The following is a 27281-nucleotide window of genomic DNA, read 5'->3' as shown; positions in this document are numbered from 1 at the left end:
TGAAGTTGTGCATCAACCAGAATTTACAAAGAGCTCTGCTTGCTTTTTGCTATCAGTAGGGCAATGACCCACTGGGGAAATGTCACTTTATGTTGCATAGCCCATGGTCCTATTCCAAATATTTGCACACAGCTCTTCAGGACACAAAAGAAAAGGGTGTGGGCTAGAAGCTGCATAAAAAATGAGCCAGGAATCCAGTGCAAAGTTGAGGATCGTATGGTTTGGTCATACAGTTACTGTGGGACAAATGCTAGAGACTCACTGAAGGCAGAGGTAAGGGTGGCTAGCATCAGTGAACTCCACTGTGTATGAAGCTAAGAAGAGGCCTGCTGGATCAACCCAGTGGACCATCTAGTCCAGCATCCACTGAACCTCTGGTATGCTTCAACCTGCACCTTGGACGGGTCTTAAGAGGTCTGGAAGAGCAAGTATTTCTCGCTCATTTTCAATGCTGGCAAAAAGAGTTGAAATATTGGCTTAAAATGCCTTAACAGATTCCACTCTATCATCCTTTTTAATTAAATGTAAAAAAAAAGAAGGGGGGAAAAAACCCTCCACACCAACTATTATGCTAATGAAACATTAATGTTAAGACTTTTCATTGGACACATGTCAAGAAATTCAAGAGCTATTGTTCCCACAGCAACCGTATTTTATCAATCTGCCACACACATGGACTAGTCTCAGCTGTAGAGCAGGCATCACTCGGAGAGGATGCTTGGGGGGTTGCCAGCTTCCCCCAAATCCAGGCACAGCTCCCTTAAGGACAGGCAGATACCACCTAGGCGAAAGGGGCATTTTTCTCCTGACCCATATGGGGGGCTTTTCTGCCCATTTGGGATCCAGGACTGCCCATCTTATCTGTCTTACGCAGTCATTCAGTATACCAGTGGCTGAAAGTTGCACTGTACCACTGAAATCTGAAGTTTCTGAAGAATTGGTTGGCCAGCATATGAGACACAATGCTGGACTAGATGGGCCACTGGTCAGATCCAGCAGGGCTCTTCTTGTGCTGTTGATCTTTTTAATCACCTGTGTTTAGTGGTTTGTTTGGGTATTTATATATCTTTAACCGCTCCTAACGGAGCGGATTAAATAAAGCGGTAAGGGCTCCGAGGGCGGGCCCTGTACGTGATGAAGAAGGGTGCCGATAGGCCCCTTCCCCCGGACTGACAATCGGAGGGCCCAATCGGCAGGCGCGAAGCCTCCATTGACTGAGGGCCCAGGTAGGCTGCACCACGGTGGGGAGGGTCCCAGGACAAGCTGGATCTGGCTCACACGCTGCCCCACGCCCACCCTCGGGTCTGGCCCCTGGCCCAGCACACCTGGAGAGCCGGCCCCCAAGACTCCTGAGCCCCGCTAGCGCCCGCTGTATTTAGAGTACAGGGGGCTTATTTTGTAGTATTTTAATATATTGACAATGATTGTATAATGTTTTCCCTTATAAAACACCTCCTGTGTGACTCCGGCAAGACATCATTAAAAAAAAAAACCTCCTAATAAATTACAATATAGTGAACTCTTAGGTAGAGTTATACCTCCCTGCATCCATTGAAGTCAGTGAGATTTGAGGGGCTTAACTCTACTTTGGTTCGCACTTGAAGATTGTAGCCCTAAGCTTGTTTGCAAGGGGATAACGCTGAAACAATACTTTGTTAGAAGTAATCCCCATGGAATAAAATGAGACTTACTTCCAAGTAGATCTGCTTAGGTTTACACTCAGAATCTCCTGGAATTCAGTGGTTGGGTCATGGTTAACATCAGCAGTATTGTCCCATTTGGGAGCTGGTCTGGTTTAAACATCAGGCTTCCGGGTATTGTTTCTTTCCCAGTGCTCAGTCCAAAACAGCTCTCACCGTTTTCACAACCATAATAACAAAATTCGATACTCAAACGGTCAATAAAATTTAAATGCTACAAAAAGGATCTATAATGTTTAAATAGCCTATAAATTGCATTTTTTTTAAAAAAAAATGAACCAAACAGGAAATATGCCAATTCCTCCTTTTTTAAATCCATTTGTTTTTGTGCCATTTTCAAAAAGGTAGAGAATGGCCAGGTATGGATATATGGAGAAATAAATATGAGAGAAAAGGCAAAATGCTGTATTTGTATATTCCAAATATTGCTGCACGAAACAGTATAAAAGGGAAATGCATTAAATGAACGGGCAGTAGAACTGTTTGGTGTGCAGATGGATCCAATCCTTGGTACTTCCAATTACCTGATCTCTGGCAGCAAACATGGAGAAAGATCTGTGCCCATCGGAATCTGCTGCCAGTGCTGAGCTAGAGAGATCAGCCATCTGACTGGGTAGAAGGCAGCTTCATATATTGCCTTTTCCTATGTGAAACCATGTCCACCGTTATCATGCAAATCATAAGTCATCCCAAGACAAAGTACCAGGTACAGAATTCTTGCTCACCTGGACTGACTTTCTTTGCTACAGAGATCTGGATGGAACATTATGTTCTGGAACAGAACTAATATATAAATCAGTAGCATGAGGTTTGGCAAAATGAATGGAACATTTAATTGAAGGTGGATCTTAGGTCAGATAGAAGATTTTTAGGGATGCTCAAACACTGCCAGTTCAGCTTACTGGTGGTAATCAAACAGCAAATTAATAGATGGGTTGTTAACAAGTTGTTTCCATGAGTTTGTTAGAACAGATTACTTGAAGATGTCTGAAAGTGATTCAGCTGATGAGGGATCAGCTGGGAGTCAGCTTCTGGTCTCCTGTTTTGGAAATCTGGCTCTGTAGCCAGCAAAGATTTTAGGGAGGAGAATCCAGAGTTGACTCTCAAATAAGTAGCCAGAAGTCCAGTTTTTCTGATTTTGTATAGAATGTATAGAATGTATCCTATGCAACCTAGAAATATCAAAGTCATAGGGAACCTCCATGGAAGTTCTTCTGTATGTCCTCCATGTTCTGCCCCCCTGATTTGAAGTTTCATAAATATTTAGATTGAGCAGAAATAGTCTGTCTAGAAATGCATCTGCTCAAGAACTGACACAACATCCACAAACTGCTTGAAAATTTCATGCTGGTTGATCTGCCATGAATTTCACTTCACAAACCAGCCACTTTCACTTCCGTTTGTGAGTCAATTTGTGCTTTTCTCTACTGACAGGCAAGTGCAAACTTATTTGGTAGCTCTTGGAGTGTCTTGATATGATCTGAACGTATCCCAGATCGGCTCACAGTTGGATCACGTGTGTCAAACGGGGTAAGTCCAACTGTCAAACAGGTTTACTAAGGAATTCACAGCATCTCGGGAGATTTCAATGTGTAGAAATTTACAAGGGCTTCTGCTCAAGGGAATCAAGGTACAGGGTAGCCCTGTTCATACTGTACAGCAGTGGTTCTCAACCTTCCTACTACCACGACCCTTTAATACAGTTCCTCATGTTGTGGTGACCCCAACCATAAAATTATGCAAGGGTTCTTTCACAGAAATGAAATCGAAACTGACCAATGGTGTGAAGATCCATGGTTCACGATTGTGTATAAATTGTTTTCTTACTAGGGTTTCTCATTTCAGTTCTGCCTCTTGTCCCTCCAAGCAGCAGCACCACCTGGAGCACCTGGCAGGAGACTATGCTGTACTGGAGTCAATGCTGGAGCAGCTGGCAAATGAGTGCGGGCACTTGCTGGAGGAGCGGCAACAGTGGCAGTGCCCCCCCCCCTTGGCCAAGCTGCTCGCCCTGCCGTGATCTCTGTGAAAGGGTTGTTTGCCCCCCAAAGGGGTCCTGACCCCTAGGTTGAGAACCACTGCTGTAGAGGGATCATGTATACAGTGTATACATGAGTCCTCAGCTCATTATACATGAGTGCACTATCCTCATCTCCCACCAGCATGTGACTCCTTACCTGTAAGCATGGCACCTACATGCAAAGGAAGGGTATGAAGTTGAGAGCATTCAAAAAGAAGCAGTCCCCATTGTGAGGATGGAGCCTATGCCTGTACACTTCTCCCAGCTGCCCATAACACACTTTTAAGCTCAGGATCACATGCATGCAAAGATGCTCATGCCTCTTGTGCCTTGATTTCGCAAATATATGAGTTGTGGGTAGAGGACTAGTGCCTTACTCTTTTGTTATCCCCTTATAGTGTTTTTTTTTCTTTGTGGGTTCTTATAGCTCCCTTAAAATATAAGATTTCTAAACACAAGCTATTATTTTGACAAGTTCACTTTTTCTTTGTGATACCAAGGAAATCGTATGTAACAAATGGGTTCATTGTAGAGATAGAGATGAAACATCAGGGACCATATGCCCTCATTTTCACACTAAAAGAAGCCCTGTAAATACAGGGATATACCATCTCTAGGCCAAGGGAGCCTCTCAGTTAATTTTCCTCTCGGGCTTTGGATATCTCTGGATGGGCCTGGGCTTGTACATCTCTCTCCCTCTCCCCCAAATTTCGTTTTTATCAGCTTTAATTAAAACCTGGAGAGAAGAAATCAAGTTGTATGGGCACTTGCAATATAGCTTTTATCAAACTGCCAAGAAGAGGTCATCTTTTAGTGCTACGAGGTCTATCTCCAAGCTGTGCTCTGGTCTGAAGCCCAAATGTAAGGCATCCAGGGAGTTGACAGATGTCACATGTTGAGAGAGCTCGGTTGTCACTACTCTCTGTGTTTTTGGCAAGGAACAGGAGGATGGAGAGGCTCTCTCTGTCAAGTGTTGGCATCCTGCAGATCAGTCAGATTGTAACAGTGGCTGGCAGGAGATGCTCACCGTCCCTGTTTGGAGTGGGATTTTTAGACACACAATGGTTGCATTGCTGCAGAATAACTCTGAGTTATCAGTGCCCAAAGAACAGATACAATGCTCAAAGAGCAACTGAAGGCTGCCGCTTCCACCTGAGACCTAGCAGTTCCGCCCTAAGAAGAATTGCACCCTTTTAAGCCTATTGACAGCTAATAAAGGTGCTTAGGGTGGCACTGAAAAGCTCCACATCAACTGCTCGGTACTACTTTATTGCTTGGTACAAGCTTTATTGCCGTTGTGAATGGGTGTGTAGCTATAGTAATGGTCTCAAGTCCTATGGAAGAGAGGCGGTTTAGAAATATAACGAAGAAGGAGGAGGAGGAGGAGGAGGAGGAGGAGGAGGAGGAGGAGGAGGAGAAGAAGAAGAAGAAGAAGAAGAAGAAGAATAGCCTGGTGGCTACAAGTAGAACAGCTTTATCAGTGCTGTGGCAAGCCCAAGGTCACCCAGCTGGTTGCATGTATGGGAGCGCGGAATCAAACCCGGCATGCCAGATTAGAAGCCCACACTCCTAACCACTACACCAAGCTGGCTCTTGGTGTAGTCAGCAGCTAGGTGTTACTGTAGGCACCAGCCATAGGCCTGGCAGAACAGCTCTGCCTCACAGGTCCTGCAAAACTGGCAACTCATCTCTGAACATCTCTTGTCTTGAAAACCCTACAGATTGCTGTAAGTGGACTGTGACTTGAGGGCATTTTCTATCCCATGGCAGCACTTCCTTGACTGTAACATCACAGTTCCATTTTATTTTCATGAGCTGAAGGCAGCCCTTAACCATTGTTTCAGATGGCAGTCCTGCTTTTCCAATTCATTTACTGGAAATGTTAAATAGGACCAACTATTCCGAGCTAGAATATGAAGCCAGCCTACATACTGGATCCTGTTACTCTCTAGTCTTACAATACTGCCTTGCAAGCGCAAATCATTAAAAACCTTTCAAAGCCAATTAGGTTTTATTTCTAACTCAGTGAAATATCTTGCAGAATTCCTCCATTCTGGGTCCATGTAAGTGACTCCCAGTCTGCTTTATTTATGGTTTAGGTCTATCTGTATTCTATTTGTTGGTTATTTACTGTGCTGGAATTGCATTATTTGCTATGGCTCCTGAGCTAATGCAATAAAACTTTTGAAACTTTGACTCCCAATCTGCATGGGTACTTCTTATCACATGCTTCTTCTGCAGAGCTCCAAGGATAAGAAATGCCTCTTTGGAGGAAGACTTAGTGCTGAATACCCATCAGTGGCAAACATTCCATTCATGGACAAGGTGCTTTTACCAAAGTGCTTTTACAAGGGCACAGTTTGGCAGGGCCTGCAGGCAGAGCCAGTTTATTCATATAGCACATGGAGCACATGCTACAGGCCCTGCACTTCCAGGGGCCCTGCATGGTGCCTTCCCCCCATGGATCAGGGCCATAGCCTTTCTCCCCCCCACACCCCTTTTCCCTCTCTAAGAACATTCAGATATATATTCAAATAATATATAGTTTTAATATCAATAAAGTGGTCAGATTCAAGCGGGTAGCTGTGGATTAGCAACTGGGAAAGTGTCTGCCATTAATTATTTAAGTGGACAGTTTTATTTCAGTTTGGTGTAGTTTGGTGTAGAGAGGGCCAGTTTGGTGTAGTGGTTAGGAGTGCGGACTTCTAATCTGGCATGCTAGGTTCGATTCTGCACTCCCCCATATGCAACCAGCTGGGTGACCTTGGGCTCGCCACGGCACTGATAAAACTGTTCTGACCGGGCAGTGATATCAGGGCTCTCTCAGCCTCACCCACCCCACAGGGTGTCTGTTGTGGGGAGAGGAATGGGAAGGCGACTGTAAGCTGCTTTGAGCCTCCTTTGGGTAGGGAAAAGCGGCATATAAGAACCAACTTTTCTTCTTCTTCTTCTTTCTCCAATGTTTTTGTGAACTACAACTGAACTCAAAAGGACTGATTAACTGTTGTAGCAAAGAATTATCATACGTCATGATATGGCATAATGTGGAAACTATGACACAGTTTACTAATTTGCCACTAATTTACCTTTTCTATATACCTGTACTCTCATGTTCCTTCTTCTGTTTTGTCTGAGGATGTGTGTCTGCACACAACAGCTCACGCCTCGAATAAATCTTTGTTGGTCTTAAAGGTGCTTTTGGACTCCATTTTTGTAATGGAATGGTCAGTATAGGAAGTTGTTGGACTAAAGAAATGACATGCTGTTGGTCTTGAACTATGCCACTCCTTCCTACAAGGAAAAAAGAAAGGACATGGTGGAATATTCCTAGGATTGCCAGCTCTGAGTTGGGAAGTACCTGGAGAGTTTGAGAGTGGAGCCAGAAGGGGCAGGGAGGGAACCTCAGGGGAGTATAACTCTATGGAGTCCTATTTTCTATTTTCTTCAGGGGAACTGATCTCTGTCCCCTGGAGATAAGTTGTAAAACCAGAGGATCCCCAGGTGTCACCTGGGGACTGGTTTCCTTAAATATTCCTCTTTTTAAAAAGTCCATCCACAATTAAAAACAGCCATTCTCACTAAGCTCCCTCCCTTGCCCAAATTTTGCCCTCCTCAGGCACTGCCCCAAATCTTCAGGGAATTCCCTGTACACCTATTGCATTCACCGGGTTCTTCTAGCCATTCCTCCACTGAGAGCTACCCACCTGGCATCCACTATAGCCCAGTCTTTCTCAGAGGTGGCTCCACTTTATGGCATGGACTCCAGGAAAAAGTAAGGGGGCAATTTTCCTGAAGGCTTTCAGGAAATGCTGCAAAGCATTTGTAAATATTCCTCTTCGCTGCGTGAGGAATACAGGCAGGGATGCCAGTCTCCATGTGGGACCTAGGAATTTGCCGAAATAACAGGTAATCTCCAGACTATAGAAATCAGTTCTCCTGGGGAAAATGACGCCTTTGGACGGTGGCCTCCATGGCATTATATTCCACTGAGGTCTCTCCCCATCTCAAATCTCACCCACTCCCGGCTCCAACCCCAAAGTCTCCAGGCATTTCACTACCCAGAGCTGACAACCCTATTAAGATGACCAGATTGTCCCACTTTTGGAGGGAGATCTGGGGGCACCTGACAAATTGTACTTATGTTGAAATTAAAAATATATATTTCAATACTATTTTTGTATTCTGTGCGTTCTATTAAACTTTTGGTTGCTCCATACAGACCAAATTTTTAATCAAGACCCCCCCCCCCCCGGTCAATGATGTCCCACTTTACCAATGTTGAAACCTGGTCATCTTACCCTAAATACAGGCCATGTAATTTTAAAATTTATTTAACTATATTTTGTCAGGCTGATTTTGTACGACTTTGTGGTAGACTTGAATAAAAATTATATAAGCAATATGAGTCCGTGTTGGGAAAGAAAGGATGTAAATGGAAGTCATCGGCTCTAGCATAGATTTGTATTTGTTTGTTTGTTTGTTTATTTATATCCCACTTTCTTCCCTATGGGAACCCAAAGTGGCTTACAATACCCCCCCCCAAAAAAACAGAAATAAATGGGAAAAGAGGGAAGACACTTGCGTACCAAGCAATTTTTCCTTCTTTCTACTAGCTGATCTCCCAGCCAGCTCTAGTCCTTGACTCTATGTTTAAAAGCCAAAGGACAAGGATAAAGGACAAGCAATTTTGCACAATCAGGCCTTGAGCATAGCAAAAGACAAATTCAATTAGATGTTATTTACCTGCTACTTGCTAGCTAGTTGTATGGCTCTTCCCCAGTTCCTTTGCTGCCAGACTACTACCCTGTGTATACTGACCGGGGGGGGGGGGATTCATATTTATGACTGTTCATTATTGTAGTCAGAAGTGATATAATACAAGAATAATTTCCCTGCCATACCTACTCTTTGCGTAAATAAGGCCTTGAACCAAAGTTAACTGGGAATGTGGCTTTAAAGCTTCAGAAATAAGGTGTCTAAAAAATACAAGGCTGAGCCAGTCAAATAACGGACCAAAATTTCTAGATATGCCAACATTGCCAACAATCTCTTTTTCGCTGGTCTTTTGAATCCCATCATCTACTTCAGGGGTAGTCAAACTGTGGCCCACCAGTCGTCCATGGTGGCAGGGGCTTCTGGGAATTGTAGTCCATGGACATCTGGAGGGCCGCAGTTTGACTACCCCTGATTTCTACTTGAACACATCCACAGCTTTAAATATTCTTGTTTGCATTTCTGCTGTCTGCCACAACAAATACCTAAATCTATGAATATACTTTATTTTTTTTAAAAAATCTTAAATTTCACCTCAGAATAAACATTCAGAAACAGCTAAACAGCAACAAGGAAAATATGCCCAAAGCAATCTAGAGGCTAGTTTTCTTTTAAATATATATATTGTTTTATCTCAGTAGCATCTGTCCAGAATGATTAAGGAAACAAATGAAGAACTAATTGCGCTGAAAATAGAAGATAACACCACCACACTGCCTTTCAAAAAGAAGAAGAAGAAGAAGAAGAAGAGTTGGTTCTTATATGCCGCTTTTCCCTACCCGAAGGAGGCTCAAAGCGACTTACAGTCGCCTTCCCATTCATCTCCCCACAACAGACACCCTGTGGGGTGGGTGAGGCTGAGAGAGCACTGATATCACTGCCCGGTCAGAACAGTTTTATCAGCGCCGTGGCGAGCCCAAGGTCACCCAGCTGGTTGCATGTGGGGGAGCGCAGAATCGAACCTGGCATGCCAGATTACAAGTACCCACACCTAACCACTACACCAAACTGGCTCTCAGAACTACAAAAATGGCTGCTAATTCTTGGTTGACTTGCAGGAGGGCATTTTGGGCTCAAGGAAAACACACATGTATTTCAGTTGGCTTAAACAAGGCCACTGCTTTATTAATACTCCCCAGAAGTGCTGGCACAGCATGGGAGAGGGAGCCTGACTTGCCGTCATAAGACCACAAGAACCCTGACCCCAGCAGCGCCCTGGAGCCCATCCAGATCCCTGCTGGGAACACAAGTCTCCTTGCTGCTGGGATCCTGTCCACAGGAAGAGCCAGGGGCACCCTGGGGCCCACCTGGTTCCCCCACTGGGAACATGGGTCCCCTTGTCACTGGATCCCCATCATAGGGAAGTGTCCACCAGGGGCGCCAAGAGGAACTGCCCACTTCCCTTGGCACCGCCCCAGGCCACCCAGCACTGTAAGCCCTGGGGTGCCAATGAGAGGTGCCCACCTCTTTCTTGGTGCCACCCCAGACTACCTGGCCCTGCGAGCCCCAAGCCTCCCCAGCCCAAGCCTCCCCAGGTGGCTCTCAGACCTGCCACCTTGTAGGGAGGTCCCCACCCCAGGAAGCCTGATGCACAGACTGCCCCCCAAACAGGCTCCAGCCCATGCCAAAACCACCACCTGTGACAAACTGCAATATAAACATATCATCCAGTGGCCATACAGACATAAGCTTAACAGCCAACAAAACAGGGTGGGTTGGAGGGAAGTTGCTTGGGCAGCGAGCAGGGCTCCTCCTTTTAAGGCACCCCGAGCCCACACCCAGGCACCAACAGTGCAGGCGTGATGCTGTCAGACAGTGCCCACCCTTCCTGCCACCATAGGACCTCCCCCCCCCCCCAGCGTGCCTTCCCACTGCCTGCTCCTCCATCACATCAATGGTGGCTGCAGCTAAGTCTTTGCCGCTTTTTAGCCATATAGTAACAGTTTTCATCAGAGGAGCTTGAGGCACATGGGCACTTCAGCAGTTTCTCATTCTCTTGCAACCAGATATAAAAAACACTGTTTGGGATGCCAACTCTGGCTTGGGAAATTCCTGGAGATTTGGGGACAGTGCCTCAAGGAGGAACTTCTGTCTCTCCTAGGCTCTAGTGTATATCTTAGAGTCTGCTCCCTGAAGCTGCCTCTTTCTCCTGGGGAACTGATCTGTGTTATCTGGGGGTCAGTTATAATTCCAGGAGAATTACAGCCGTCACCTGGAGGTCAACAACCCTACCCGAACTCATTAGAGGAAAGGCAGGATAAAATATGGTTGGCAGGAAGGAAGGAAGGAAGGAAGGAAGGAAGGAAGGAAGGAAGGAAGGAAGGAAGGAAGGAAGGAAGGAAGGAAGGAAGGAAGGAAGGAAGGAAGGAAGGAAGGAAGGAAGGAAGGAAGGAAGGAAGGAAGAGGCCAAACAGCCAGTCACCAGGCAGCTGTTCCTTAAGAGCATCACTGCAGGGTGGCTGTTTGGTGGTTGACTAGCAGAGAGACTTTGTTTTCTACACCCAAAAAATCCATTGGGTTGGATCTCATGATTCTCTTCTGCTAAGTATTTCTCCAAGTGACTTCCTCCTGTGGAGAGCAACTGTTATCATGATGTCTCTTCTGTCTTGAAGGAAGGCTCTCTTCACTGGAGGACAACATAGGCTCTGACTTAGGGGAAGGGAGTTTGGCTTCGTTGGCATCCTAAGCAGGATTTGCTCACTGAAGGCCTTGGACTGAGGGTTTTATTCCTCAAAAAAGCACTAAAAGTCATTTAAAAGTAGTACAAATAAGAACAAAATCCTCATACTAGACATCACCACTGAGTCACTCTCAGGTTTCCTGCTCTCATGCTTCCACCGACATTGAGAAGGTGGTAAAACAGATGGTGCTAGTCCAGAATCGAAAGGAAGACAGACATTGCATAGTTATTGGGGGTGATGGGAAGAAAGAACAAGATTACATCTGAATGGCTTCCCCACCCCCACCAGCAGGAAGGAAATCGACTGAGCAACATAATCTGTAAAAGGAATAATATAACTCAACAGAAGACCCAGGAAGCACCAATACCAGCCAATGCGTGTAGCTGACCACCATTCAAAGCAAAGTTCAAATCCTTCCCCCATCTAGGGAGACTTTCTCCAATGTAAAAGCCCTTTAAACTGGAGGAAGGCTGCGAAGGCTGAAGGAAGGTTCTTTCACCTGGATAATAGATCAATAACAATGATGTTTAGCTATCATAGCTAAAAAGATTTGGTATGCCCAGCAATGGTGTGATTCTGAGCTCCAGTCTTCTGGCAAAGGCTGAAGTGAGAGAAGATTGTTACCTGGATACCCTGCTTGCAGGTGTCTCAGAAGCATCTGGTTGGCCATTGTTGGATGCTGGACTTGATCTGGCCTTTGATCTAGTGTATCAGGGCTCTTCAAATGCTCTTATGTTCATTCTACTCCACATCAGCAAGGCAATCTTTGAGCACATGGTTGAGTGGCATAATTTATGAAGGATGTTGACAAACTGCAAAGAATGCTGAGGCTTCCCAGACAGTTTGAGAAGGATGTTGACAAATGTACAAACAAAAAAGGAAAGCTCAAGGCTGATAAAGGGTCTCGATGATGAAGCCATAAAAGGCTAAAAGGCATTGAAAGGAAGATTGTCATAAACATACATGCTGGGAAGCAAGTTCTAGCCATTTTGACATAGATTCGTTCCACCATATATGCGTGCTTAGGACTCACTCATAGGAAGCGCTGCTGGTAGTCCATTTCCATGCTGCAGTGGCAACATCTGTAACAGGCATCTGGCCATATAACTGGGGAGTTTGAACACCCATTGGATCAGCTTGCAGTCTGTCTGCTAGTCATGAGCAGAGAGCTCACTGTCTGTATTCTTATGATACCTGTTCCATGGTCTGAGGAAGTGTGCATGCACAGGAAAGCTCACACCTTGAATAAATCTTTGTTGGTCTGGAAGAAATTCATCTTCTGATGCCAGAGTGGTGATTGGCATTTCCCTGGGCATGCAAGAAAGGGCAACAAGAGCCAAGCACTGACACAGTCCCTTCTGCCCACCCACTCACAATCGCCTAAGTTCACAGAATCAGCATTTCTGTCAGATGGCTATCTAGCCTCTGCTTTAAAACTTCAAAAGAAGGAGAACCCACCACCTCCTGAGGAAGCCTGTTCCACTGAGGAACAGCTCTATCAGGAACATCTTCTGGATGTTTAGCTGAAAATTCTTTTGAATTCATTTCATCTCATTGGTTCTGGTCCTACCCTCTGGGGCAACAGAAAACAACTCTACTCCATCATTTATATGACAGCCTTTCAAGACGGTATTTGAAGACGGTTATCACCAGGCAGGGGCTCCTGGTAGTCCATGGACATCTGAAGGGCCACAGTTTGACTATCCCTGGGCTAACAGATAAATAATCAAACAAATTTACTGCTAACTCCCCAACCTCCCTCATGATATCTCACGGGGTCGGCATGGCCAGCTCTGAACAAGATGCAGCATGGGACCAACAGAAGCTCCACAAGATACTTCAGTGATAACAGCAGTTGCGGTAGTTTGGGTTGTATATTGTGAAGGCCTTTGATTATAAATTACTTTTGGAGCCATGATATCTGATATGTGGGGCATGAATATAATAAATGAACACATTAATGCAGTTGACTGTGTCTATTAACAATAGAAATGCTCCAGTCCACCATGGGACGAAAACAAAAGGAAAATATGCCAAGATGCTCTGGAAAATGGATTTGCCTTAATAAGGTTGGGTAGAAATTTTCCGAAGACATAAATAAAGTGTATTTTTGTCCATAATCACCCAATGTTGTTCAAGATTTGTTTGTTTATTTAGTAGATTTTTTAAAATGCCACACTTCCTCTAAGGAGCTCAAGGCAATGGAAGCAGCTCTCCTCTCCTTCAGTTTATTCTCATAAGAACTCCTTTGAGATAGGTTAGGCTGAGAGAGGGAGAGGTAGTGGGTTCTCCACCTTTGGAAGTTTTTAAACAGAGGCTGGATAGCCATCTGACAGAGAGGCTGATTCTGTGAAGGCTCAAGGGGGTAGATGAGCGATAGGGTTGTGAGCATCCTGCATAGTGCTGGAGTTGGACTAGATGACCCAAGAGGTACCCTTCCAACTCTATGATTCTAGGTCTAAATCTGGCTGCCATCTCTCAACTTCAATCTTCACCTGTAATATGCAGACAATAATAGTTGTAAGAATGATTGAACATAAAATTTTAATTTTTTTCAGCATTTGGCAAAAGAGAATATATTGGGGGAAATATAAACATTAAATTTAACATCTTTCTAAATATTACTACTACTACTACTACTGCTGCTACTACTACTACTACTACATTTCAAGAAGAATTTTCAACATCCACACCAGGGGGAAAAACTCTATTCAAAAATATCATAGGCTAAATAATAAGCTTGTAGGGCACAGGATCTTTCAAAAGACAACCTGAGGAGCAGAAGACCATAAGGAGCAGAAGACCAGCGGCTTATATGCCGCTTTTCTCTACCCGAAGGAGGCTCAAAGCAGCTTACAGTCACCTTCCCTTGAAGCTGAGAGAGCCCTGATATCACTGCTTGGTCAGAACAGTTTTATCAATGTCATGGCGAGCCCAAGGTCACCCAGCTGGCTGCATGTGGGGGAGTGCAGAATCAAACCCAGCATATCAGATTAGAAGTCTGCATTCCTAACCACTACACTACTACCAAACTGGCTCACCAAACAAGATCAGATTAGTGGCACATCCAGTTTAACACTCTGAGTTACACAATATCAAAAACCCAGGTGACATCAAGAGATGGAGCCGCAAATGGAAGGCCTTTTCCATCTTCCAGCTTTTCTGTGATTTCTTCTCTTGGCAAGGGCAAGGATAGGAACTATACAAGCACTTGTTTTAGGGGTACTGGGGTAGATAACAGTCCAACCCACCCGATTTAGGCACATGCTGGAGAGTAAAATCCTCTAATCTCCTGAAACCCCTTCCTCATCAATTTATCCTGCATAGCCATTTACTCTGGGCTTTATTTGCCCAATTTTAAGGTTATCCTGAAACAATCATTGAAAGATAAAAGCTTTAAATAATGTACGTTCTCCTCATTGTCCTTTTCTCTGAGATCACAGGTGCGTGACCTTGTCCCTCAGCGCAAAAAAGCCGTTGTCATGGAAACTCCTTGGGATGCCGACTTGACAACAAGTGACATTCAAACCAGGAGAGACACCTCTCTGTGGCCCCCCTCCCATCATGAGAACTGATTTGACCATGAGCCAGCACTGTAATCCTGAGTTCATGGCATTTTAACGGATGAGGTGGGCACATGGGACTGGAATCTACGCATGCAATGAAAGCCAGTGGTGAGTGGGGGGAAAATTGCCACTGACATTAGATGGACTGTAACATGGCTGACATGAAATTGATTGGGGTTTAATTTTGGAATAACAAACAATGGAATAGAAGGGCCAATTTAACAAAGACCAGATATAGCTGGTGACCAAGGACTCCCTAAATACCACTGACCACACATAGCATGGAGCTAAGCAAAATCCCTTGAAGCAAATAGGCACAGTTAGACCTGCTAAAAATGGAGCCACCTTGGGATAGTTACAGTTCTCTTAGAACAGTTCGCTTGATAGGCTCGAGAAGAGGGCTAAACTGATTACAATGAAATTCAATAGGGAAAAATTTAAAGTTCTGCATTTAGGTAGGAAACCCCATATACACCAATATATGATGGGGGAGCCTTGTCTTGGCAGTAGTATGTGCAAAAAGAATCTAGGAGTCTTAGTAGATGATACATTGAACATGAGTCAGTAGTGTGACTCAATAGCTAAAAAGCAAGTTGTTATTTTATTTTATTTATTTATTGGATTTCTAACCTTCCACTCTTAGAGACTGGCTCGCAGCAGGTTACACAAAGAATCCATACAATAGTACAATAAAATCCCATTAAAACCCCAATATCTACATACAACAATTCAACTTCAGCAGATGGCAAAACCATTGTCCCTTTTAAGACAATACCTTGAGAAGGCAGCATGGGGAGAACCAGATATTTGGTGACAAGATATTCAACCACCAATGGGAAGGAGGGATCCATGCCATTTGCTCAAGCACTGGCCCTGACCATAAACTTTCCAAGGGCCCACAGCTCCTCCAGGAGCTCATTCCACCAGGTAGGAGACAGGACCGAAAAGGCCCTGGTTGAAGTCAGGCAAGCCTCCTTAGGCTGTATCAAAAGAAATATAGTGTCCGGATCACACAAGGTGATGGTACCGCTTTATTCTGCTCTGGTTAGATCTCACATAGAATACTGTGTTCAATTTTGGACACCACAATTGAAGAAGGATGTAGACAAACTGGAGTGCATCCAGAGGAGGGCAATGAAAATGGTGATGGGTTTTGAGACCAAGACATATGAGGAAAGGTTGAGGGAGCTTGGTCTGTTTAGCCTAGAGCAATTTGCTCTAGCAATGTGTGAAAGTCAAATGTAGGTGTGAGTGCGGTGGGTCTCATAGATATGTCAATTCTAGTGACACAGGAAGAGGCCTGGAAACACCACTTCCTGTGATGTGGTAGTGGTCTGTTGATGTCACACCCAGTGGGAGTGTCTGGTTGATGTCAGTTCTGGTGGCAGATGACTTCCAGGGGTGTGGCCAGCTGACATCAGTTCTGGGGGTCCTGAAAGCATGAAGAATTCTTCAGGGGTTTTTCCATGGTCAAATGTTTGAAAAACACTGCCCTAGAGAGAAGATGGCTAAGAGGTGATATGATAGCCATCTCCAAGTACTTGAAGGACTGTCACATACAGGATGGAGCAGAGTTGTTTTCTGTTGCCCCAGAGGGTCGGACCAGAACCAATGGGATTAAATTAATTTAAAATAATTTTTGGCTAAACATCCAGAAGAAGTTCCTGACAGTTAGACCGGTTCCTCAGTGGAACAGGCTTCCTTGGGAGCTGGTAGGTTCTCCTTCCTTGGATGTTTTTAAGCAGAGGCTAGATAGTCATCTGAAGAAATGCTGATTTTATGAACTTAGGCAGATTTTGAGTGGGTGGGCAGAAGGGATTGTGTCCCTCCTTGGCTCATGTGGCCCTTTCTTGTATGCCCAGGGAAATACTTTGGGGTCAGGAGGCAAATTTCCCCCAGGCCAGACAGGCCATGGAAGCTATTTTTTGGGAGAGGGGTTTTTCATCTTGGCATGGAATGGGGGTCACTGTGTGTGAGGAGGCAGTTGCAAATTCCCTGTATTCCCTGCAGGGGATTGGACTAGATCACCCTGGAGGTCCCTTCCTACTCTATGATTCTATGTTTCTACGACAGATAGATAGCTGATTTTTTCTTCAGAGAAGTGGGGAAGCAACTTGAAAGCATGAAAACAGTTGCAGTGAAAAAGTGAGATGCTAGTGATGGGGCGGCTGCAAGGGTTGCATTGGCTCTTTGCCTTTGCTGGCTCAGCCAGGCTATCAGTCACCAGGGCTGCCAACGTGGCTGGTCTTGAGCAGCAGAATCATCTGAGCATTAGGTAGCATGTCAAAGGTGCTAAAAGGTAAAGGTAAAGGTATCCCCTGTGCAAGCACCGGTTCATGTCTGACCCTTGGGGTGACGCCCTCTAGCGTTTTCATGGCAGACTCAATACAGGGTGGTTTGCCAGTGCCTTCCCCAGTCATTACCATATACCCCCAAGCAAGCTGGGTTCTCATTTTACCGACCTCGGAAGGATGGACGGCTGAGTCAACCTTGAGCCGGCTGCTGGGATTGAACTCCCAGCCTCGTGGGCAGAGCTTTGAGACTGCATGTCTGCTGCCTTACCACCCTGCCCCACAAGAGGCTCATGAGGCCCACAATGGAGCCTGTGCATAGCAGCTTGCTCTGCCTGGCAGATTCAGGCTGCTTCTCCCTACAAGACTTCACCAGCCTGCTGCAGGCTGTGGCCCATGTATTTTGATCGTGGCTCCCAAAAGGCAGGCATGTCCATCCCCTGCTCAGGAGCCGTACTGGTGGAGCTTGTGGGTGGGACTTCCATCATGCATCTCCATTGCATTTTTCCCTATGGAAAAGATGTTTTCACATCACTCCCCTCCCCTAAAAAAGTATATTTATTTCAAACCTTCTTCCAACACGTGTGTAGACATTCGCGAGACTTCTGCACTAGACATCTGAAGATCCAGCCAAACAACGTCCTTATTCAAATCAGAACTTTTTAAGAAATATATACATATCGACAGGAGGGGCTGGAGAGGAGGCGAACAAAACACATACGAATGGTATTTGCTTTTTGGTGTAGGCCTGCGTGTGTTTTCTTGTCGGAACGCTGTCGTCTGATCTCTACATAACCTTTCAAACACAAGAGCATATTTCACCCTTCCAGACTAGAGCACTGCCATTTTTTTTTTTGTCATTCCAATTTCATTTCCAGTGCTACGCGGACTGCGGTCTCAGCAGTCACTGGAGTCTGAAGTGACTCTTGGGACCTCCTCACTGTTCTATATGCAAATGGCCCCAGCACCTGGGCAGCGGAGCGGGCTTGCCGACAGTTTAGTTATGCAAATCTGATTGATCGAGAGCATATTGCAGAAGAACACACGCCGGCCTGAGACACTGGAAGCTATATTTCATTGGCTAAATTCCCGAAGAAAGGGAGGGAGGGGGAGTGAAATGCCAAGCGTTTTGATGCATATTCCTTTCAACCCCTGAAGTGCAAGAGGGTTTATTTCAGTTCTGTTTTTGCAACACTTTGGTTAAATGTTGCTAATGCGGTTTATTGTGCTGTTTGCTGAGTTAACAGAAGGGTTTGTGTTTTTTTTTTCCCTTCTGAAAAGAGGAGAAAGACCGAGATCGAGAAAGAGGAAGCCGGGGGGGGGGGGATATCCGAAACTTCGTGGCCCTGTAATAGGTCTGTCAGTTTATTTGAAATAATTATCCAGGCAAAATGGAGTCAATGCGGTGTTAAAATGTAATTAGATTCCATAATACGGAGGAGTGTGAGGATAAACTGACGTCGGCGTACAAGTTGCTTGGGATTTATTCTTTTGCTAACAAAAGGTAAAAACAAACCGCGGAGATGTAGATTGCATATTGTCACTAGAACACTGTGCGTGCCTCGTTTAATATTCGTCTTACAGGCTGCATACAATAAAAAGGACAGCTTTAAAAAAAGAAGTCAAAAAGAATAACCCTGGATTAGAAAAAATACATTCAAAAGAAGTAATTGAACTTGAGGGAGGGGTGTTTCATTGTTAGATACCAAGTAAAATGAGTGGTGTATTAACACTTGGAGCCCTTACCTGGGCCTATTCTGCACACAATAGATAATGTACTTTTAATGCACTTTAGAAGTAGATTATCCTGTTCCGCACAGGAAAATCCAGCTGCCAAAGCATATTGAAAGTGCATTATCCTGTGTGCGGAATGGGCCCTGGATAGCCCAGGACAGCCTGATCCTGCCAGATTTTGGAGGCTAAACTGAATTGGTCCTGGCTAGTACTTGGAATGGATTTCCCCCCCCCCCCAAATAAAAAGGAATACCATGTACTGAATCTGACTGTGGTCCAGTCAAGTCACTATTATCTACTCAGGCTGGCAATGGCTCTCCTTTCAGAGGCTCACAGAAGACAAGACCAAACAGAATGGACCCATAGCATGATTCAGTACAAGGCAGCTTCACATCTTCATAGCTTCCAAATCACCTCCCACCTGAGCTTTTAAACTGGAGATGCCAAGGACTGAATCTGTGATCTTCTTCCTAGCCCTGATGATGGTCACTATTTGACCCTATAGCTCAAATGAACTGAGGCTGAGAGTGAATGCTTGGCTTTCCAAGGTGAACTCCAGATGGGTCCTGGAGATCCCCTGGGATTATATCGGATCTCCAGACTGCAGAGATCAGTTCCCCTGGAGAAAATGGTTGCTTTGGGGGATGAATTATATAGAATTACATTATATGCAGGTCTCTCCCTTCCCCAAATCTCTAGGAATTTTCCAGTCCAGAGTTGGCCACTGACCACCCTATTCCAGAGGCCACAAAAGCCATCTCACACTGCTTCTTTGCAGCCAAGTTAACATACTGCCTGCCCCCTGACCGATATCTTCCTACCTAATGGCATACTTGCCCACCCCTTGCCTACTCAGTTGTGGCAAATAATAATAATCTCCAGGCAACCAGGCATGGGAGCTTTACAATCGTTCTTAAGTGATGTTTCTTTTTCGTTTAGGCTACAAACCTAGCTATTAGAATGTTATGAACTTTCTGGCAAGGCTGTTCTTATCCTCTAAACAGAAACACTCATTAGAGGTCAAGGTGCATACCAGCCTTTGAATACGACTGAATTTTCCAGCAGTACACTTTAGGGCAACCTGACAGCAAAAGACACCCTGCTTTTCAATTGTTGTGCCATCTTTAGGACTCAGCCGCCCAAAACACAACACTGGAAAAAGATGGATCAGGTTGGCTCCTCTTGCAGGATCACATTTGGCCCAAGATCTTCCTCTTTATTCTTTTAAAAGAAACATTTTATGCCATGCAAAGTCTGCCTTTCTCACTTGAATTCAAGGCAGATTCCACATATTCAGAAGGTGATTATAAGCTGCTTGGATACCCCTTTGGGTAGTGAAAGCAGGTTATAAAAACCAGCTCTTCTACATGAGGCAGTTGGTGGGTCAGATGAAGACTAACAAATTGAAACTTAATCCTGAAATGCTATGGAGTGTGTGTGTGTGTGTGGGGGGTGTTGAGTCAAGAACCAGGAAATCTTTTCTAGATGGGATTTTGCTCTTCCTAAAGAAGCAGGTTCATCATAGCTGTTCCTGATAAAATATAGCCTTGTTGCTGTGGTGCATGCCCTGTAAACAATTAGGTTAGATTACTTCAATATACTTTACATGGGGCTGCCCTGAAAGACTGTCTGAAAACAAGAGTTTGACTGGAGTGGGTTATAGGGACTATATCACTCTTGTTCCATCCATATGGGTTCCCAGCTTGCTTCTGGGCTCAATTCAGGGTGCCAACACTGAAAATTCACATCTTATGAGTCTTGGGGACAAGATGCATCCTTCTCCCACAAGAACCTACCAGTAGAGGAGCCTCTACCAGTTAGAGGTCTTGCACCAGGTGTCCTCACCATCTGAAGCTAGACAGGCGACGACCCAAGAAAAGGTCTTCTTTTTGTGTGGTCCCCAAATAATAATAAATTACATGTATATACCCGCCTCCGAATATGGCTCAGGGCAGTGTACAAAACAAGTTAAAATTAACAATCATTAACACCAGCAAGATGCATCAAAAGATTAAAAAAACAGAAACAAATAGAAACGTAAGTATCGGATCAGCAGCACTGAGCAATAGCAGCCGGAAATTTCCTGCCCATAAGTCCCCAAATCGGGTGTTTATTTCAGTTTCAGTTGGTTTGCAGCAATCCTCTGCTGTGGTAGGGAAGAAATAGATCACGCTGGATGCCATGTTCAGAAATAAGCCCCGGAAGTACATTCGTGTGCCCTTGCCAAGAGCTTTTTTCTTTTGTCAATCAGCCTTCTTTGTGGACAATAAGAGAGCCAGGTCGGTGTAGTAGTTAAGAGTGATGGCCTTTCCTTGGAGCACTAGGTTCGATTCTCCCCTTGTCCTCCACAAGAAGCCTGCTTGGGGGTCAGGGCTTGGGCCCAGTTCTCTCTGAACTTTCTCAGCCCCACCTGACTCATAAAGTACTGTGGAAATATTCTGTGGGATCAGAGCCATTTTTATGTGGGAAAATGGTAACAGCAGAAAAGGGTACAAAAATAAAGAGTTTGATGCAAAGAATAGCAAGAACTGATATCAGGATTGGGGTGGCTGAAAGAACAGGAATGAGAATATCATAATTATCTCTTGATGATCTTTCTTCTAGCACTCCAGCCCATATAGGGGGCTGTCTTAGAGCCCAAAACACAGATCTCCATGAATTTGTGTGCATTACTGTAATTTGGATCAGGGCCATGTAGGAAAAAATGGGGGGATTAACATTTAACCCCCCCCCCACACACACACACACACAAAACCTCAATTTCTCTAACCAAAACTGGGCTTCCAGCATTGCTGTTAGCAGTATTAACGGGGATAAAGGCAGATTTTAAAAGAACTTTTTTTTTCATTACACAATCTGAATAATTAATAAACTGATGGATAACCCATGATCACTTTCCTCATCTTCTTTGTATTTTTAGCTCCGTAATATCCTTAAAAAAGAAAAGAAAAGCTGGGTTGACCAGAACTACAGTTTCTTGGGGAATGTGGCTACATCACTGATGCACATAATAGCTTTATTTGCTGTTATTTGATGTCCACTGTGACAAAAAAAAAATCTGAAATCAGCTAAAATTAGCCTTACTCAAACGACAAAGTTAGCAGAACTGATCTATGCACAGGTGATGAGATCACACCTGTTGGCATTCTGCCCAACATTGCTCTGAGCCTAGATGCTGCACAGAATCATGTGCATCCTCTGCACTCACAACAGGAACCCTCCAAAATGCTGTGCATTGCTTTGGGTGAAGAAGAGTGGACTTTTATATGCTGCTTTTCTCTACCCTAAGGAATCTCAAAGTGGCTTACATTCGCCTTCCCTTTCTTCTCCCCACAACAGACACCCTGTGAGGGAGGTGAGGCTGAGAGAGCCCTGATATTACTGAAGAAGAAGAAGAGATGGTTCTTATCTGCCACTTTTCTCTACCAGAAGGAGTCTCAAAGCAGCTTCCAATTGCCTTCCCTTTGCTCTCCCCACAACAGACACCCTGTGAGGGAGGTGAGGCTGAGAGAGCCCTGATATTACTGAAGAAGAAGACGAGATGGTTCTTATATGCCACTTTTCTCTACCAGAAGGAGTTACAGTCTCCTTCCCTTTCCTCTCCCCACAACAGACACCCTGTGAGGGAGGTGAGGCTGAGAGAGCCCTGATATTACTGAAGAAGAAGACGAGATGGTTCTTATATGCCACTTTTCTCTACCAGAAGGAGTTACAGTCTCCTTCCCTTTCCTCTCCCCACAACAGAGACCCTGTGAGGGAGGTGAGGCTGAGAGAGCCCTGATATTACTGAAGAAGAAGACGAGATGGTTCTTATATGCCACTTTTCTCTACCAGAAGGAGTTACAGTCTCCTTCCCTTTCCTCTCCCCACAACAGAGACCCTGTGAGGGAGGTGAGGCTGAGAGAGCCCTGATATTACTGAAGAAGAAGACGAGATGGTTCTTATATGCCACTTTTCTCTACCAGAAGGAGTTACAGTCTCCTTCCCTTTCCTCTCCCCACAACAGACACCCTGTGAGGGAGGTGAGGCTGAGAGAGCCCGGATATTACTGAAGAAGAAGACGAGATGGTTCTTATATGCCACTTTTCTCTACCAGAAGGAGTTACAGTCTCCTTCCCTTTCCTCTCCCCACAACAGACACCCTGTGAGGGAGGTGAGGCTGAGAGAGCCCTGATATTACTGAAGAAGAAGACGAGATGGTTCTTATATGCCACTTTTCTCTACCAGAAGGAGTTACAGTCTCCTTCCCTTTCCTCTCCCCACAACAGACACCCTGTGAGGGAGGTGAGGCTGAGAGAGCCCTGATATTACTGCTGGGTCAAAACAGCTTGATCAGTGCCATGGCGTGCCCAAGGTCACCCAGCTGGTCGCACGTGGGGGAGGAACGGGGAATTAGAAGTCCACACTCCTAACCCTTTACACCAAGCTGGCAGAGACAAAGGTTGAGGCCACCTGGACCACCACACATATTAATTCATTCCACCCACATTGCCATCTGAATAAAGCTATTGTGTTTGCTATTCCTGTTACACAAGTCAATATTCAGGGACTGAAAATGAATTTTATCTTCTTGGTAACCAAATATGAATGACAGCGTTTTGGAAAGAATGTGGTTTCTGTGTGAGCCAACTGCATCCTTAATAACCTAATTTTTCTCTTTTATTTTATAGGAACTGCGTTGCCATCATAAGAGCTTGACATTAATCTATACAGAAGTGGTTCATCAGTGGCCGAGACTGTAGTACCATTTTTTAAAAGTTATTTTCTGAACTAGGATTGAATCCAAAAGTCAATAAAAACTGATGAGCTGGAATCAGATCCAAATGGCCACTCTTGATTTTTAGCAAACTCTAGCAGAATATATGTATCTATTACATATGTCTATATCTATCTATCTATCTATCTATCTATCTATCTATCTATCTATCTATCTATCTATCTATCTATCTATCTATCTAATGTTTTCTCTCTTTGTCTCTGTCTCTCTCTCTTTTATATCTATCTATCATCTCATCGCAAGAGCCTCTTGTGGCGCAGAGTGGTAAGGCAGCCGTCTGAAAGCTTTGCCCATAAGGCTGGGAGTTCAATCCCAGCAGCTGGCTCAAGGTTGACTCAGCCTTCCATCCTTCCGAGGTCGGTAAAATGAGTACCCAGCTTGCTGGGGGGTAAACGGTCATGACTGGGGAAGGCACTGGCAAACCACCCCGTATTGAGTCTGCCATGAAAACGCTAGAGGGCGTCACCTCAAGGGTCAGACATGACTCGGTGCTTGCACAGGGGATACCTTTATCATCTCATCATTGCCTTCAAGAATTTGCCATATTATCAATATTATATTATGACCATTACACGCCCAACACAGACAAACACATACAGGTCCATATTACAGAACTGACAAATACTTATCACTTAAAATACACTATATGTTTTCATAGCATATTCTAGTACTTGTTGAAACATACCTTGCTAAATAAGGGATACTCTTTTCATGAACCTTTGGATTGTATCTTTCGTTTTTAACATGCTATCTATCCTAAAACACAGCAAAAAACAGTAATAAAGCACAGAGACGTTTTATTACTGACAGGGTAGTAATACCAAGGCTTGTCCACTGTTTAAAAGCAAGGGGGTTTGTATTCTGTTTTTGTTTTTTGTTTAAGGGAAAAGGTTAAAAACAAGAAAGTGCTTTTGTCTTCTCCCAACCTCTGTTTCTCCTTTTTGTTTCCCTTAGAGGGGGGGGGGGGGGGGACAGACATTTGAGAAGTGCAGCCCAGCCAGAGGGTCAAAAATGAAGATCCTGGGAAAGGTCAAGTTTAATCTCTACCCACGATGCCCTGGTGCATCCCTCACAACAGCTGACTAACAAAAGGGGCTCAGCACTGTGACTGACAGAATTCTTAATTGTATCCACTCATTCATGACAATTTGATTAAAATATTACGCCAAAGTCTCACCCCCTGTTTGCTTCGATCCTCCAAATCTAATTTTGAATTTTCAGAAAGGAGATTACCTCCACAAGCATGACTGGGATGCTATTAACTTCTACTTAATCTTTATTACTGATGTGAATTTAACATATGTATGGCTTCGTCTCGCTCCCGTTGTTTTTTCTCTCCAAAGTAGCGTCTAGGCAATATACAAGTGGCGGACATTAATTTTCACTTTGATATCCTGTCATTCCAAAGCTCATACTTCCACATGAAAACTTTAAAAAGATGCACTGTTTTTAATGCCGGCGTCCAATTAGAAGGCGTCGGGTGCACACACAAGACTGTCGAGCAGACTTTGAGAGTAAGAATGTCGTAACTTGCTGGCATTGCATCCAGCAACGCATTGCTTGATCTGTCTGTGGAGTGCCATTACACACAGTCAGGGAAACGTTCAAGCAAGCATCTCTGAAATGCTATTTGATTCAGGTTATTTCCTAATTGATAGAACTGGCGTTGAGATGGGTTACTATCCAGTTCTTGTCCAGCAGGGCTGTTACAATGGAAAGTGTCAGTTTTAAAAATGAACAGTGTAGGATTCTTTCATGTTCATCCAAGAAATAGACCCCAAAAGAACCACCTCTGTTTTTATTATCATGATTCTAGCACTACTTGGTATGTCAACTTCCAGATAGTAGCCGGAGATCTCCTGGGACTATGGGGATCAGTTCACCTGGAGAAAATGGCCACTTTGGAAGGGGGTCGCTAGGACATTATATCCCATGGAAGTTCCTCCTGTCTCCAAATTCTGCCCTCCTCAAGCTCTGCTCCCCCCCAGATCTCTGTGTGTGTGTGCATTCAGTCCATACCCACAGGAGTTGTGTGGAAAGGACTAATTTCCCCATGTCATCTCAGACAGTATTTTGGTAACATAACCAGATTTTATAGGGTCATAGTCATCCAGTCCTGGGATCCTCCTTTAATTACAAACATTCCTAAATCATATTACATCAACTTCATATGACAGGAGGCAGCATGTCCATGCACATTCATTAGTAGCAGGTGGGGTTGCCAGCTCTGGGTTGGACAATACCTGGAGACTTTGGGGGTGGAGCCAGGAGTGGGTGGGAATTGTGGTGGGAAGGGCCTCGGTGGAGTATAATGCTATTGTAACCACCCTCCAAAGCAGGTATTTCCTCCAGAGGAATTGATCTCTCTTGTTTGGAGATGAGCTGTAATTCCAGGGGATCCCATGTCCCACCTGGAGATTAGCATCCTTAGTAGCAGGTCCTTTCTGAAAATAACTGTGTGTGGGGGGTGGGGGTGGAGTGACAGTTTTGTAGGCCTTTGTGACTCTAGTTGTTAGGAAAAAATTAGCAATCTTCATGGAAAGTCAATTTGTCAAGTCCTTGAATTTCTAGTGCCATTTATTGTAATCCGACACAAAGTTACTCCTCTTGAAACCCATTCATTTAATTTCTAGTCCATATCTTGTCAGGGTCACATTTTGTTGGTTGAATTCTTTGTTTCCTTTCCATCTGTTCCGCATGGTTGCTGAGTGGTTTGCCTGCGATGAACACATGGAGGTAGTGCCTGAACATGTATACACACCCATGATCAGTGATGCAAACATTCAAAGAATCCTAGAGTTGGAAGGGGTCCAGGGTCAGTACTGGGATAGGAGACCTCCAAGGGCAGCTCTGCAGAGGAAGGCCATGGCAAACCACTTCTGTTTCCCACTTGCCTTGAAAGTCCCTTGCTGGGGTTGTCATAAGTGAGACTTGAAGGCACTTAGGTACGTCCGTCTAGCACTCTGTCTTCCGTGCTGCCCATCCGGCTTAAAAACTGTCAGAATTCATCTGATGCAAAGGCACAGGGTTGCAGTTCAGGCACCTTCTCCAAAGACATTCATTTATTTATCCAGTTCCCTAATTCCCCTGAAACTCAACTGTGCAATCAAATGGGAATAGCCACTTTTCTTAGATTGGTATGCCCCCTACCTGCCGATGACATAACCCTAAATAACAAAAGGGTTTTTTTTTTACTCTCAAAACCAACGCGATAATTATCTGATACGTTTCAACGCTACACACAGAGAAATGAAACTAATTTTTGTCTTCAAAGGAACCTGGCAGCTGCTTAGGTATTCAGCCAACATTCGAATAAAACAACACCACTTTCTGCTTGATCTATACCAAATGGCTTGCTGTTATTTTCAGCAGCGGAGGATTTTTTTTCCGGGGAGGGGGCAGTTCACAACCCCCACCATCTATTGTCAACGCAACGAATAGCCAACAACAATTTAAAGTTGCAGGCTGCTTACGGCATTGTTCTCTTGTCTGTAAGCACAGTGAATAACAGCATGCATGCTCTCGAGGAAGCTGTAGTGTAAGGCTGAGATTCCAGTCAGGACATCCATCCCATCCCAAACCCTACAGACCCAAAGGATGGGCTGACAGGGAGTGGATTCATGCCTCAGTGACAGAGCACGTGCATTGAATGCAGGTTCAATCCCTGGCATCTCCAGCTAAAATGAGTGGGAATTGGGTGATGTGAAAGAATTCTGTTCAAGACCCTGGAGATCCACTGCAG

The 27281-nt window shown here is 44.6% G+C and overlaps 1 long non-coding RNA gene across 1 annotated transcript; it reads left to right on the top strand.

Annotated features, from left to right (window-relative positions):
* The first annotated feature begins 266 nt into the window (after window positions 1-266).
* On the top strand, window positions 267-23569 carry LOC143828838 (uncharacterized). The gene is made up of 3 exons (XR_013227924.1): window positions 267-377; window positions 3135-3230; window positions 23433-23569. It is a non-coding gene; the product is annotated as an uncharacterized LOC143828838 (long non-coding RNA).
* Window positions 23570-27281: the final 3712 nt, after the last annotated feature.

Source organism: Paroedura picta, chromosome 2, assembly GCF_049243985.1.
Source record: "Paroedura picta isolate Pp20150507F chromosome 2, Ppicta_v3.0, whole genome shotgun sequence".
NCBI classification, from domain to species: Eukaryota; Metazoa; Chordata; class Lepidosauria; order Squamata; family Gekkonidae; genus Paroedura; species Paroedura picta.
This window is presented reverse-complemented; position numbering and strand designations above follow the sequence as displayed.